At 47.8% G+C, this 14,350-nt stretch overlaps 1 long non-coding RNA gene across 1 annotated transcript; it reads right to left on the bottom strand.

Annotated features, from left to right (window-relative positions):
- Window positions 1–12,021: 12,021 nt before the first annotated feature.
- Window positions 12,022–14,107, bottom strand: LOC118257099 (uncharacterized). The gene is made up of 3 exons (XR_004781464.1): window positions 14,015–14,107; window positions 13,542–13,661; window positions 12,022–12,095 (listed from the first exon to the last, which is right to left on the bottom strand). It is a non-coding gene; the product is annotated as an uncharacterized LOC118257099 (long non-coding RNA).
- Window positions 14,108–14,350: the final 243 nt, after the last annotated feature.

The raw sequence follows: 14,350 nt of genomic DNA, 5'->3' as shown, positions 1-14,350 counted from the left end.
AAAAGAAAAGTACTGAGTTAGTGCAACTTTTTCTTAAATCAGTAGTGAAGGAGGGGGAGAATTTTCACAGGGGCCCCAGAGGGAGCATAGTTAGTATCAGAGTGTTTTTATTGCCACATGAAGTTTTTTTCTGGCTCTATTTATACTCTTAATTTGAAGTGGAGTACATTCCTGAGGAGAAAAAGACAAGAACATGTTTATTTTATGCAGAAAGCAATCTCCTTTTGCATTGCAAAAACTGCGCACTGGAACAGGATGGGATCATTTCTCTCCAACTTTTTCTTGGTAGTCTTTAACATTTGATCCAGTCCCTTCACTGGTAGGGGATGTCCAGAGCAACGTCCCTGAAGGGGATTGAGAGAAAGAGAGCAGTGGCTCATACCCTGCACTCTCTTGTACTGATGTTCTTTCCTTCCAGAGAGTTCAGATGCAGAGTAATGCTGTCCTGTTCCCATCACAGACGCACGATCTCCCCAAGCCCAGACTGAACATTACAGTAGCCTCATGACATTTTCTTTCCCCAAGCCCCTCTGCTGTTTGAGAACACACTTGTACATCACTAGCCAACAGCTCTTGGGGGGGGGGGGGGGGGGAATCCTGCTTTTTATACAACTATTTAAAGATTTTTACATGAGTTTGAGAATTTGATTAGCATCAGCCCAGTGCTTACTGCAGTACAGGACACAGAAGGATCTCCAAAAACTCAATGAAGACAACACAAGGCAAAAAAGGGTGAGAATGATGGGATATGGCAGGATGGTGTGGGGTAGGAGGGCCTCATACCCTCCAGGACAGCACGTCCAAGGACAGGTCAGTGAGAATCTGCCCTTTGCCTTCGTTTTCCTAGTGACCGACTGAGGATGTGAGGTTGTGTGCTGGGGACTAGTTCAGCTCACTTCTCCAGCCTCCTTCCATGGCACCTTCACACAGCAGCTCCTCTGAAACCTCCCCAGTCAAGGAATGATCACTCTGCTCTTGAAATTGTTCTTCATCTTGTTCCCTAAGCATGTGCCATTGAGGCAAGGTACTGAGATGGAAAAGAACCTGCTGTGGCTGCTTTTACCCCAGCCTATCCTGTTTTCCATCATGCATCAACTCTGCAAAAGGAAGCAGCAGTGATGCTTTGAGAAGTGTCAATAAAATAAAATAATAATAATAAAATAAATATTATTGAAAATAAAATAATAATAAAATAAATAAACTTTGAGCAGTGGAAAGGTCTCAATTCCTACGGACAGTACCTGAAATCTCCCCATTTGTATTATGAAGTCCCAGCCCTTTACAAAGCAGCAGAGACTGCTCTGGCCTCCCAGCCAGCCCCAGGGTGCTAATCAGTCCCAGGCCTTGCCATTAGCAGAGGTGAAGATGCAGCACCTGTTGCCCACTCTGCTCAGAAAAGCAGCAGCCTGGTGGACTTTGGGACCGTAGTGTCCTTCATCCCATCCTGCTCTCCCCCCAGCTCCAACCCACAGGGATTGGGTGCAGCTTGCAAGCAGCACAGAACAAATCCCCTGTGGCCTCAGTGCACTGGAGAGAGGTCAGGAACCATGGTTGCTCTGCCAGGTCCTGCAAAAGCTGTTGCTACAATTGAGTACCGTTAGCTGTTGACAGGCCAGCTGGAAGGAGTCAGTTTTAAATGATGCTGGAAGATCCCCATGGCTGAGATCTCCATAGCCGAGGCACTGAGATCACTTTTTGATGCTCACAAGCCGTGCACAGCCTTTGGCAGGGCTGGGGCAGCAGCACCTCCCGGGTCGCCTGATGCTCACGCTGCCTTTTTAAGGCCTTGCAGGAGCAGGAGGACAGCGCTCTGAACACCCGATGAGCCTTGCACCTCTGCTGATGGCATATACCCAAAGTCATTCAAAATTCAGAGCTTTGCTTTGCTGCTGAGCCCTCAGACGGCAAGGAATGGCCAAGGAGGTGGTGTTGCTGCCTGGAAACTCGCACCCAAGGCTTCAAGCCCTGGCTGGGCTCAGGGGGCTCAATTCAGCAGCAAGGAACCTGCAGTGACCTCCTGCTCAGTGCAGCAGACACAGCCCTGCTTCCCAGCTCATCTCTACCTCGGAAAATAAAAGCCAGGGTTAAAATGCCCTGTGAGGCTCACCCTCTGACCACCTCTGATACACAGGGCTCTGGATCCACCTGAAAAGTGTTGGAGCCTGTCTCTGATCTCAGTGAGTGGTGTAAATTTTTAATTTCTTGCTAACAGCTGGAGCTGGAGCTCCAAACATCTTTTTATTCCCTGCCCTAGAAATAACTACTAATTAAAGTATCATGGAGAGCTAGTGTTTGTTCCCACCAAGACAATTCTAACCCACAAATATTTTGCCAATGTTTTTCCATTTTAACAGTCCCAAAAACTGAGCAAGGGTCTTAATCATGAGGCCATCTCAGGCCCGTGTACTCATAATAAATCCTGAAGAGAATGACATGCCTGCATTAAAAACATTTATTTCTCTGCGAGTTTGGTTGTGCATTTCATGCCTGGATGCAGGAGTGATAACGTGGCTCTATTTCTGTCCCATCAGCGCAGTTGGATCCCCATTCCTTTCAACGGTAAATATCCGTTAAAAAGAACATCTGCGACACAGAAATCAAAACATTGTGGCCGTAAATAGCAGCAGGAGGGGAGGCTTGTTAGACTAACATGATTGTGTGGAAAACACTGGGAGTGAAAAAGAAACAAGGGGTTTAAAGGGAAGGTGAAAGATCAAGGAGGGTTAAGGTCAGGGAGTTTCAAAGGGTGGAGGTACACCTCTAAAAGGGCAGGCAGAATAAGAGCGCTTACAGTGCAGTAGGATGGGGTCTAGTAGGAATCTGGCTGTGATCACTTGTGTCCCAGGTGGTGTGCAGGGTGGTGCTCACCTGGCTACCCCTCAGATCACTGACGTCCCCTTGGGACACATGTTCCTCTAGGAAATGAGCTGCTAAATAACAAAGAGTCTTTCAGACCACAGAGGACTCCATCAATGCAAGGCTAAAAACAGAAAAGGGCCTAAAGAAGTGGAAACAGTTTATAATTCTTATCAACCTCCTAACAGCATCCTTGTTGGCAACAAATCCCAGCAAGAGAAGCCATCTGCTCCTAAAGCACACCAACAGCTTACAGGGAAATTTCTTCAGGAGCCTGGGAACAGCAGCACACCTTATCTACAGCCAGCCTGAACGTGCAGCGGTATCATATGTTTCTCCATCCACTACTGAAATGTGTTCAAGGAGTGGCTCTCTCTGACAACCTGACAAATATTGGTGCTGAGCAGAGAGAGACCAAGAACGAAAGTGGGCAGATCCCCATAGACCTGACCAGCTGTGCCTTTCCTGCTGCTCTGGCCCCACTCAGACACCAAGAAAATGCTGATGCACGCAGCACAAACTATGGCAGGAATGTGTAAACATAATTAATTATTGCTACGAAAAAATCAGTATATATATTCTGTTTTCAGAACATAAAAATATAGATTTCAACATTAGCATCTCGACTTTTGTGGAATGTAAATAGTTGAAAAGAATAAATCAGGTCCCAAAAGTTTTGTCCTTTGCAGAATGCATTCTCCTCACCCCACTCCAGCATTTCAGGAACTGACTCAGTATGTCAGAATGAAGATTCTGAGAAAGGGACTGAGATTTTTATCTTCATCTGGATTTCAGACTAAAATCATAGAATTGCAGAATCATTGAGGTTGGAAAACACCTCCAAGATCACCTGGTCCAACCATCCCCCTGCCACCAATGTCACCCACTAAACCTTGTCCCCAAGCACCACGTCCAACCTTTCCTTGAACATGCCCAAGGGATGGTGACACCACCACTTCCCTGGGCAACCCGTCCCAACACCTGACTGCTCCTTCTGAGAAGAAATGTCTCCTCATTTTCAGCCTGAAGCTCCCCTGGCACAACTTGAGGCCATTCCCTCCATTCCTATCACTAGTTATCTACAAGAAGAGGCTGACCCCCAGCTCCCCACACCTTCCTTTCAGGCAGTTGCAGAGAGCAATAAGGTCTCCCCTGAGCCTCCTCTGCTTCAGACCAAACACCCCCAGTTCCTTCAGCCGCTCCTTACAGCACTTGTGTTCCAGGCCCTTCACCAGCTCCGTAGCCCTTCTCTGGACACGCTCCAGGGCCTCGATGTCCTTCTTGTAGTGAGGGGCCCAAAACTGAACACAGCACTCGAGGTGCGGCCTCACCAGAGCAGAGAACAGGGGGACGGTCACCTCCCTGGCCCTGCTGGCTCCGCTATTCCTGATACAAGCCAGGATGCTGTTGGCTCATGCTCACAAGTCTATGCAATAGGATGACTGTTTTCCTTCTGCAAACCTGATTATCACGGTGTTAGAGATAGGACTGGTACCTAAAACCCGAAGCCTGCTCAGTAGACAGCATTGAGGTGTTGGAAACATGTGGTTTTGGGTGCCCAGGGAGATATCTGGATGTTTCTTTACAGATGTTTTTCTCAACCATTTCCACCTTGTTTCCTTGACTGAGGAAAGCCAGGCTTATACAAACAGAAGATGTGTGAAGGTAAGACCCCACTGTATGACAAGAGCAGCAGAGGAGTGCACACAGTTCCTGCAGGGCAGAGCTGGGCAGTCAGGGGGGAAAAACACGTCGAAGTCCCCAGCACAGAATAAACTTCTACCACTTGTCATCTTGGGCAAACTGCTGCTTTCAGATGGATTTCAACCTTCCCAAAAATTTCACAAGGAGCCGAGCACCTCAATACAATTAAGGATATGGGCCCTGGCCTGCAGCTGTAGCATGACCATTCTGCGTTTAAGCCTTCAGGTGGGACAGGCCACCACCTGGTCCATCACACATGGAGGGCAGCTGCAGAGACCAGCCAAGCACCTCGAGCACTCGTGCCAACATGCCATTTGGACAGCGATGACAACAGCAGAGACACTGGGATGTCTACATTTCCTTTCTGAGCACTAGAGGGGGAATGCATTGCTATTTGTTCTATATCATGAGTTTATGTGCAAAGAATTTCTCTCTTCTACTGATCAAATTCCTGACTTTGACAACAGAAATTTGATAGTTCTCTACGTCTCTAATTTTATCACTGTTTTAAGATGTTATTTTAATATGTAGGTCAGCAACACGCTCAAGCCTAATATACAGAGTGCCTTCTTTGGAAATATCTGGCAATCAGGGTGCAAATACCTTCAAGACTAACAGTCCTGGATATCAGCCCCACTGCGCCCAGGCCAGGCAGTGTTGTAAATGGGAATTTTTGGATCAGCAATTTGCATTTCACTTCATGTAAACATTTAGATTTAGGGAAGCTCAGAGTAAATATTGGTTTTAACTTTCCACTGGTCAATATTTACTTCTTCTGTCAATAAAACCTGATGTTCATTTCAGCAGAAGGCTATGCTAGTTTGAACAACACAAGATTCCTCTCTCAAACAGGTGCCGGCACGAATAGGAGGCAGAATGGTTGGTTTAGTAACATCTGCAGTAACATTCAGTAGCAACCTCAACAACCAGGCTGGCAAAGCAAGGAAGACGGTCATTTTCAGAGAAAACTCCCCCAAAACCACCTGAATGTGAGCTTTGATCAAAGCTGAGCAAAACACCAGCACCTGCAAGCCCTGCTGACTGCTGACAATCCAACTGTGCTCCTCTGGTCTCCCGCGGCTGTACAAGCTGCTGCAGACCCAGACTGTGGCTGAACGAGGCAGAGGTGTCCCTTGGCAGCTCAGGAAAGGAGCCACACTTCCCAGGATTGCTTGGTGACCTGCCTGCCTCAGTGGAGATGAGTTTGTGTTGCCCGTGGTTGTGGTCTGGTGCCAGCTTCTGTGGTGCTCCTCTCTATGCCCAGGTGCTGTCACAGAAATGCCATCGAGGAGGAACTCCTGGAGGCGCGCATCCTGCTCAGAGCAGCTGTCCCTTGCCAGCTCCAGACAAGGCCAGCATGGTTTATGCAGCCCCACCCTGAAGACCTGATCCAGCAGCGCACTGCCCCTTCCTTTGTGCCATGTGAGTGGCACTCTGCCACACAAGAGCCGCGTTGATCCCAGGAGCCAGACCAAGCAGGTAGATGTTCCTGCTGTGGCCTTGGCTGTCACCTGGCTGAGCTCTCTGACCAGGGCCAGAAGAATAATGCCCTAAATCCTGAAGGCCTGAGCTCACAAATCCCTTTGCCAAAACAGAAAAGCTGTGGAGAGGCAGGAGTGCAATCTAAGAAGATGCTTGTGGAATGGCATGCCTCTTCATCCACATTCATGGCAGGTGCAGCAACAATTGGGCACGTAGTGGGGATGAGGCAATGGGTTCAGGTGCCAGCACACGTGTTTCTGTGCAGATTCAAACACCACTTCTGATAGCTACACTCACGTTCTGCACTGCTTCGCCAATAGGCTGCCACTATAAAAGGCCAAAATTTAGGATCAAATATGTGGCTCTAAGACATCACCATGGGCAATAAGATTGCTTACAAAAACAAAGGGTCGTTGGTTTTCCAATAGATGGGTTTTTCATACAGAGCCAGGAAGGATCTGACTCACAACCTCATTTATAAAGCCAGCACTCTGCGCTGAAGCCTTGTAAAACAAAGCAGTCCTCTCTGTGTCTACTACTAATAATTTTTCTTGAAGAGGCTTGTTACAGATGCAGGCAAGGGCTGCAGACTCCAACTGTGTTATTGTGTTATTTAATCAGTTCCCACAAGGAGCAGAGCACAGAAAGCAGCAAGGCAGAGGCAGGAGCTTGGACTGGTGCCAGTGCCAGAGGACTGGGGAACTTCTCCAACAGCTCTGTGTGCCCCGTTGGGAGAAGGGGTGGCTCTCTGAAGGCCTCCACCAAGGGTTCAAAGTAACAGGAGTGCAGCTCCGTCACTACTTGACTAACACCAAGAAGTGTGGCAGCTGAATGTGGGGGATCACCAGGTCCAGTTGCACCCAGAAACAAGGGAAAATGAAATGGCACTGCTGCTCAGAGAGGTAAACAGATGCTCCTTTAGCGAACAGGGAATGATACCGCGACTAATTGCTTCTTTCTCAGTATGAAGCTGTAACTGTTCCTGGTCCTCGCTTGTGGTTTCTGTCTGAGACACTTCTCAGGCTCTGCTGTTCTTTCCTCTGGGTCCGGAGACCTGCCTGGCCCAAGGCTACGTGCTGTGGTCACTGCTCACCCCATCACATGAGCCACCTGCTCCCAACTTTTAGGCCTTGATATGGTGACTTTCTCTCTTCCACTTAACCTCACACTTTTCTGCAAGCACAGTGCCTCCAAACATCACTGCAGAATGGCACGCGTGCCGTGCTTGGTTAGAAATGTGCTGGCATGTTTCGGGCCAGACCTTCAGTCCCTCTGGGTCATGGCCACTGTAATCTTGCTAAATCCCCAGGCTTTGCCTGGCGGGGCAAGTTCCCTTTGTTGCTTTGGGGAAGCGTGTGCCTGAAGCTGTTCACCATTTCTGCTTTGTACAGCCATCCTCAGAAGCTGCTTGCTTTCCCTCACCACCACAGCACATCTTAATTCCCCCATGTAGCTGACATGCAGACCATCACACTGCTGTTTGGAAACAGGAGACAAAATAGGTTGCATGAAGGATAAACGCAGCTGGGACCAGAATAAAAGCACTCACACAGTGAGGGGGGGGGGGAAAGTGAGTGGGGAAAAAATCACAAAGAAAGTTGAAGACTTGCAGCTGGGAAACACATGGGCAGTCAAGAAAATTAACACAAAGAGAGATCAAAGCAAAGCCCTGAATGTACTGTTGGCGCTGGGGGGTGGCAGCTGCAGAGATGCAGGTGATGAAAATCAAGGAGCCAGGTCCCAGCTCAAAGACATCAGTGAACGGGATGAGGGGTGCATTAGCTGCCTTCCAATGCACCCCTTGAGTTATTCAGCTGCCCAAAATGCAGAGCTGCTGAATGTCACCGTTCTGGCCAGATCGTTACCGCTAGATGCTCATGTACTGAAGGTGGTAGCATCACTGCATGCATAATGGCCAGCTCTGCAGAAAATCAGTCTGTATGACAGCAGAGGCTGGACTGTGGAGCATTAATTTGCGTCTATTTGAAATTTAAATTAAAGTTGAGGCAAGTTTAGTGAAAATCTTTCTTCTGCTCTGAAGAACATGAGCTGTCTGAGCTCAAGAGGGAGGGCCAGAAGTGCCTTTTTTTTCTTATTTTGGAGATGAGTTTCTTTGATCTCAAGCTGAGCATGCCAAACCTATGAACTACACTAACTCATTGGAGTTAGCAGCAAAGAACCTGAGCATCCTGTTCTATTCCTCTTTTGTTTAGTTCCCACTACACAGGATAAGAGCAGAGCAGAGCCCATCCTCCCTGCAATGCATCAATCCGTGCCGGTGGCGGTTCTCCTTTACAGATTTTCCTGCTGTAAGTGAACGTGCTGATATCTAGATTTGTTTTTCTGTTAAAATGTTGCTCTATTTAACTAACACAATAAGAAAGCCTACACCAGGTGTGGCTGATGAAAAGTGTAATGCTCTGCCAATTACAGCTAGGAGAGCCCCAGAACATTGCCCCGTATTGTGACCAGCAGTCACGTGTGGATCAGCTCGGCTGAGCCCGCTAACAGCAGCCAACGCTGCCATCCTCCACCGCAGCAACTCCAGGCAATCTTACTCCAGTGCAACAACCCAGCACCTAGGTCCTGTTGCCTCCTGCGAAGAAAAGTGAGCCAGGACCAGGCAGCCCCAGGGCACCAGCAAGGCCACCACCGGAGCTCCAGGGCAGCAGCAGCACGGTCGCAGCGGGGGCAAGCTGGTGGCACACTTCCAAGGGGGCGACTCTGCAGCCTGCAGGCAGAGGATGGGGTAATCCTTGTGAAGCTAGAAAAAAGAGGAGTTTTCATGAGAGTAGTTTCATTAATATGGATGCCTGGGTGCAGACCTGCTGACCTGTCTACCACATGGCCCCTCACTCTGGTGCATGTCACTGAGGTGCGATGCAGTGGGCACACCGCTGCAGCCTCAGGCCAGCCTGTCCAGAAACTGCATCTCCTGAAGGGCCACCTCTATTGTGAGCTGTTTGGGCAGCTTCCCAATGGCTGAGGCTGCTAATTGTGCCTGTGTTTTAGTGAGCTTTGGGCTTTTTGAGGGTTTTGGACAGCTGTCTGATTGCCATGACTTGCAGAATGGTTCCCAGTGCAGGGAGAGCTTTGAAGCTGTGGGATTGCAGGAAGCTGCAGGAAGCAGATGGATTCAACTGACAAATTGAAGCTCACTGAATTTTCTTTTAATTAACTTTTAATTGGCAAATTTGGGGCTCATGCATTTTTAGTGTAATTAGCTGCTTAAATTAGCTTTTAACAGAGTTTTAAATTTAGAAGCATGCTTTTTATATCCCATGTCTGGTTTTACACTGTATCCGTGCTGTGATTTTTTTTAAGTGGACTGCTTTAACTATGGTGCCAATGGACAAGGAGATTTGGAAGCTGCTACAGGGACCTGGGACAGGAAGAATCAGATGCACAATCCCACAGGGATTATCCCTACTCTTCCTTGTTGTGTGAGGTTTCCAGCCACTTTGCACTGTCAGAAATACAGGGTCAAAGGAAGACCAGAATTTAAAAGACCCTGGGAAGTCATCTTCACACTCCCTGTCCCAGTGAACATGAGACTTGAGCAGACTGTCAAGATCTACACAAGGGACACGCAACCATGGAAGCCACTGCTGCAGGTTTGCAGAGCTGACAAGTCCCGTGTCACCACGAGACAGGAGATTGCAGCTGGAGCAGACACAGGTGAGATGTCCCTGAGTGCAGCTTTTCTTGTTGAAGTCAAGGTGTTGAGGGATTCTGATGTTGAGGGAAGTTCAGCTAGTGCAGCCTCAGATGTTTGCCTGGGGAAGAACAGCAGGACTGAACAAATCTTTCACCTCTCTGGGCTTGCTGCTCAGTGTTTAATACCACCAGCCTCTCTTTCTGACCATCTCTGCCTCTCTTTCTGACCAGATCACTGCTAGGGGAAGCTTTTTTTCCCATCTGTCCATTCCAACTCCTGTAGAGAGGGGGAATTGAGAAGGTCCCCTTGCCACAGGCAGGAAGACAGCAGAACACAATGCATTGCTGTCATCACCAGGGATCTTCATGGCATTTCTTGTGGCCACAACTCCTCCTGTCAGACCTAAAAACCTATGTGCCTGCCCCAGACCTGTGCACCCCGATGAAGCTTTTGAAGTCGGTAAATGGGTCCCTGTCACCCCATTTAGTGGCCAGGAGGAGACAGGCATGCAGAGAGAGAGAGATTCAGGCCACCTGGAGAGGTTGCCCTTGGATGTGCTCTCCAAGGAGCCATGGGCTACTAAGTTCCTAAGCAAAGATGCCTCCGTAGATTGGGATGGATTTGGGCCAAAGGATGGGAAGACAGGTGTCCCGCAGCAGGGTGTACAAGGGTGGGTCAACAAGTCCCAGCAAAGGACAGAAACCTTTGAGTGTCCCAGCTGAAATCATTACTAAAGAAAACCCAGCACAAGGTGTCAAGGAAGCGACCATACACCCATGACCTGCCCCTCTTTCTAAGACTATACCTATATATAAAGGAAGTAAATTCACAACCTGGCAGTTCCATTCTGGTCTCAATCCACTAGGGATAAGGGCAGCAGCGAGGACAGAGCAGCACAGCCCATAGCGAGGGCTACTGCAGTGTGCAAGCTCCTGTGTGCTTGGGCAGCAAGTCTGTGTCGAGCAGTTATCAGGGTGGTTATTGGGGCAGCTGAACAAAACCCATGCTGGGAAGGGCTGAATACAGCGCGAGTACAGCTACACAGGCATGAGCATAGCGGGGGTAAGGCCAGTCTGAGCAAGGGCTGCAGTAAGTAAATCTTCGTTATCCTTAGGATGAGTAAACTCTACATTTTTCTCCTTTTTGCTAAGTTCTGTATAAATAGAAAGAGAAATATGTTGGGGAAGAATGACCTTTACCCAAACTGAACAAGAAAGGCATTGTTGGGTGTCTTTTCTTTCCTGGTAAAAAGGTCAAAAAATATTTTAAGAACTGCTGAAAGAATGGAAATGTGGGTAAGTGGAAATTCAAGTGGAGTAGGAAACAATAGTGTGGATTAAGTCATTCCCAGCAAGAACACAAGGACAGAAAATTGTCAGGGATTCAAGCAGTCTGCGCCCCGTTTTTTCTCCTGTTATGGCTGAAGGGACGACCGAGCTCAAGACCGGCATATCCTGGAGTGAACGAGTGGGTGGGGAAGCCACAGCAACCGTGACACTGTCCCTGGGTGGCTCCTCCACGCTAAAGCATATCCCTGGGAAGTGGACGAGCCAGAAGAGCCCTCACCTTTGGGGAGCTTCTCCCCACTGGGCTGGGAGCCTTGGGGACTTTCACCCCCCTCTCTGTCAATGACTGCATGTTTAATGATGGCATATTAAATGGTTGCGCATTTTCAGTAGCCTCTGGTTATCATCTGTCCCCAGCACTCACTCAAGTATTTAGGTTCATGCGCGCCCAACAGAGAGAGTGCAACTATCCGGAAGCCTCCCACACAAACCTTTGGCCAGGGAAAAAGTTGGATTTACACAAAATAAAAATAATTAAAAAAGAAAAAAAGAAAAAGAAACAACTAATTCCTGGAAGAGGTCAGACTTCTGCAGAAATGTTGGGGAATATGGAGGGGAGGCGAAAGAGGGGACAGTTTTCCACTGACGCTATGACCAAAGCAAAAAAGAGGTAGGTACTTTCACTGTGATTTTCTTCAGAAATTTCTACCAGCATTCCTGACGCCTTTCAAAAAGCATTTTGCTTTGCCTTGGGGACTGTGGGGCCATGGTTTCTCCTGCCAAACAGGCCTAGGGAGTGCAGCTGGAATCAGGAGCCAAAATTGCAGAGCAGAGCAATGAACTTGTTCCCTGTCAAATCAGGGCATCCCCACTTTCCCTGTGCATGACAGCCAGGGGTTATTCCCCCATTGTCTCCTCCCCATGTAGATTGTGGCTGGAGACCCCACTACCCCACAGAGGTCCCACTCTGCTCCCCACCCTGCTCCGGAGCAGCCCCAACTCTCGTGCTCTTGTTTCATCCTCTCAATTTACTTGCCTGGGGGCTTTGTTACCTCCCAGCTGTCCATCCATTCTCTCCCAATATTCAAGAATCCAGCTGTCCTTTTAATCTGCAGGAAGGAAAGTTTAGGATTCAGTGAGCTGGAGAGCAGATGGGCAGACACTAGGATGAATGGAAACTGTTGCCTGAGCAGAGATGAGAAATAACACATCCATACCACCACAGGGCTGCATCGAGGGCAGTGATTTACCCAGTGGCAGGAAAGTGAGCAGGGGGCTGGAGCAAGCTGGAACATGGGAGAAATCCTCCTTGTCAAGAGGGGGTGAGGAGAGCTCCAGCTGTTTTCAGGGAACCTCTGCACCTGGCCAACCTAATAAATCTGTCATGAATTCAGCAGCCGCCGACGGCCGTCACTGCAGAATGGCTCCTATCGTGCTTTTTTGCACATCCTGCCTAGAGGAAATGTGCCCGAAAGTATTAAAGCATGCTTAACAAACTGATCACATCCTGAGCCTTTCAGCCCTGCAGCGAGTCAGCATCAAATACCCAAAGGGATATTTCCTCAGAACACCAAAAGGGAACAAACTGACAAGTTAAAACGCTAGGTTTATCAAATTGGGGTAGAGACTTCCCTGCTTCCTAGGTGATTTCAAATAAATTAGAAGCCCATCTGTCGTGCTTGGTTCCAAGAAATTAATTACTTCCAAGGGTGATGATTTTTTTTACAATGAAGTAATTATCAAGCTAATCATAAAGACAAAGGTGGAAGCCTCAAAAAGAGCAAATTGCCATAACTCCAGCCCGTAGCTGGGCACTCCTGAGACTCCCCTGGGACTATTGGGCTCCAGGAGATTGATACGGTTTAATAAATAATGGTCACACCATGTATTGGCCATGCTAAGAGGCACACAGAAATGGGCTCAAGAGTCTTAACGTGTACAATTTTGGAATTAGCACTGCATTTTGCCGGGAAGTTGGGAAGCTCTTGCTATTTTGGCAAGAAAAAATGATTGTGTTGAGCACAGCATGGCTCGGTGGACATTTGGCCTTCAGGAAATGATTTAGAAAGTGCCTTAAATGTTCTGGCAAAGCTGGGCTTAGCACTTCGGGACTTACTGAAAACCAAAAGGAATTAAGACATGCTTTTTAAAAACTATTTAATTGATAAAGATGTAAACAGCCACTTAAAGAGGCTTTCCAATGTAGAGCTCATGTTGGAAATAAATGTAAACTTGGGGTCAGTTTAACTGAGAGAAATGCTCCCTTTGGTGCAGCAGCAAACATCAGTAAATAATTATCTGTGTAAAGGACTGGTAGAGTAGCCCTGATATAAAGTTTTGTTTGAAAAGGGACACCAACTGGAGCAGCAAAAACCCTGAGATTGGCAGAAAGCATGCCTGGGGATGGGACAGGAGGGCTTTCTGTTCAGCCCTCTCCAGCCTCTGCCCATGGGATAGAAACCAGCCTCCTCCCTTTCCTAGTGTTATTGTCATGCAGACCTTCTCAGACCACACAGAAAGGGCCCAGCCGGTTTTACACCAACTCACAGGTTCACCTGCTAAATATCTGCTGAGCAAAAGCACAGTACTGGCTCAGAAACCAGGTCTTCCTCCATTTCATTCTTTTTCTTTGCCTTGATGGCCATCCCGAGCTTAATCTCTTCTCCACAGCTACTCTAGAGAAAAGAGAAGACAAATAAAGACAAGCCTTGTAACTAGCCAACTAATTTTAGTATTTAAAACAAGAACAACAGCAACAACAACAAAATTAATTACAGCAGCTGGTGAAAAAGTTAATATAGTATATCTAAAAGCAGTGATGATTTAGTGATGAAAAAAAAGGGAACCCAGCTGACATCAAGGATAAAAAAAGACAGGCTTAAGCTCTTCTGGAACACATATAAGCAGGAATATAGGGTCCCCAGGGACAGGGAGAAGGGCTTCCTTGCCTGCTTTCCAGAAAATTGTGGAGGAAAGTATAATTTTTCTTAATGGGAAAAGGTGTTTCCAGGAAATTATGCAGGCAAACCTCTCAAACACACAACGCTCCTGTTCTCTCTACGTGTCTGCTTGAGCTGCAGCTTCGCCCAGCGCTGCTGCAGCTGCCTTGAGTCAGGCAGTGGAGGAACAAGGAGAGGTTTCTGCAGCATCCATGCAATATCCCTGCCACTTCTAAAAATACCCAGCACTGTGGAGACAAGCTTCAGCTTCACACAATTGAATGTTTCAGTGTTGGCTCAAATTTTTCTTCTAAGCTACGTCATTGTTAAAGACACAGTGTTATTCATGTGGAGGCCAAAGACTTTTTTCCCACATAGCAAAGTGCCAAATAAGTGATGAATCAGGACTTTGGGTTGATTTATCT

Source organism: Cygnus atratus, chromosome 19 (genome assembly GCF_013377495.2).
Source record: "Cygnus atratus isolate AKBS03 ecotype Queensland, Australia chromosome 19, CAtr_DNAZoo_HiC_assembly, whole genome shotgun sequence".
Lineage (NCBI taxonomy): Eukaryota > Metazoa > Chordata > Aves > Anseriformes > Anatidae > Cygnus > Cygnus atratus.
This window is presented reverse-complemented; position numbering and strand designations above follow the sequence as displayed.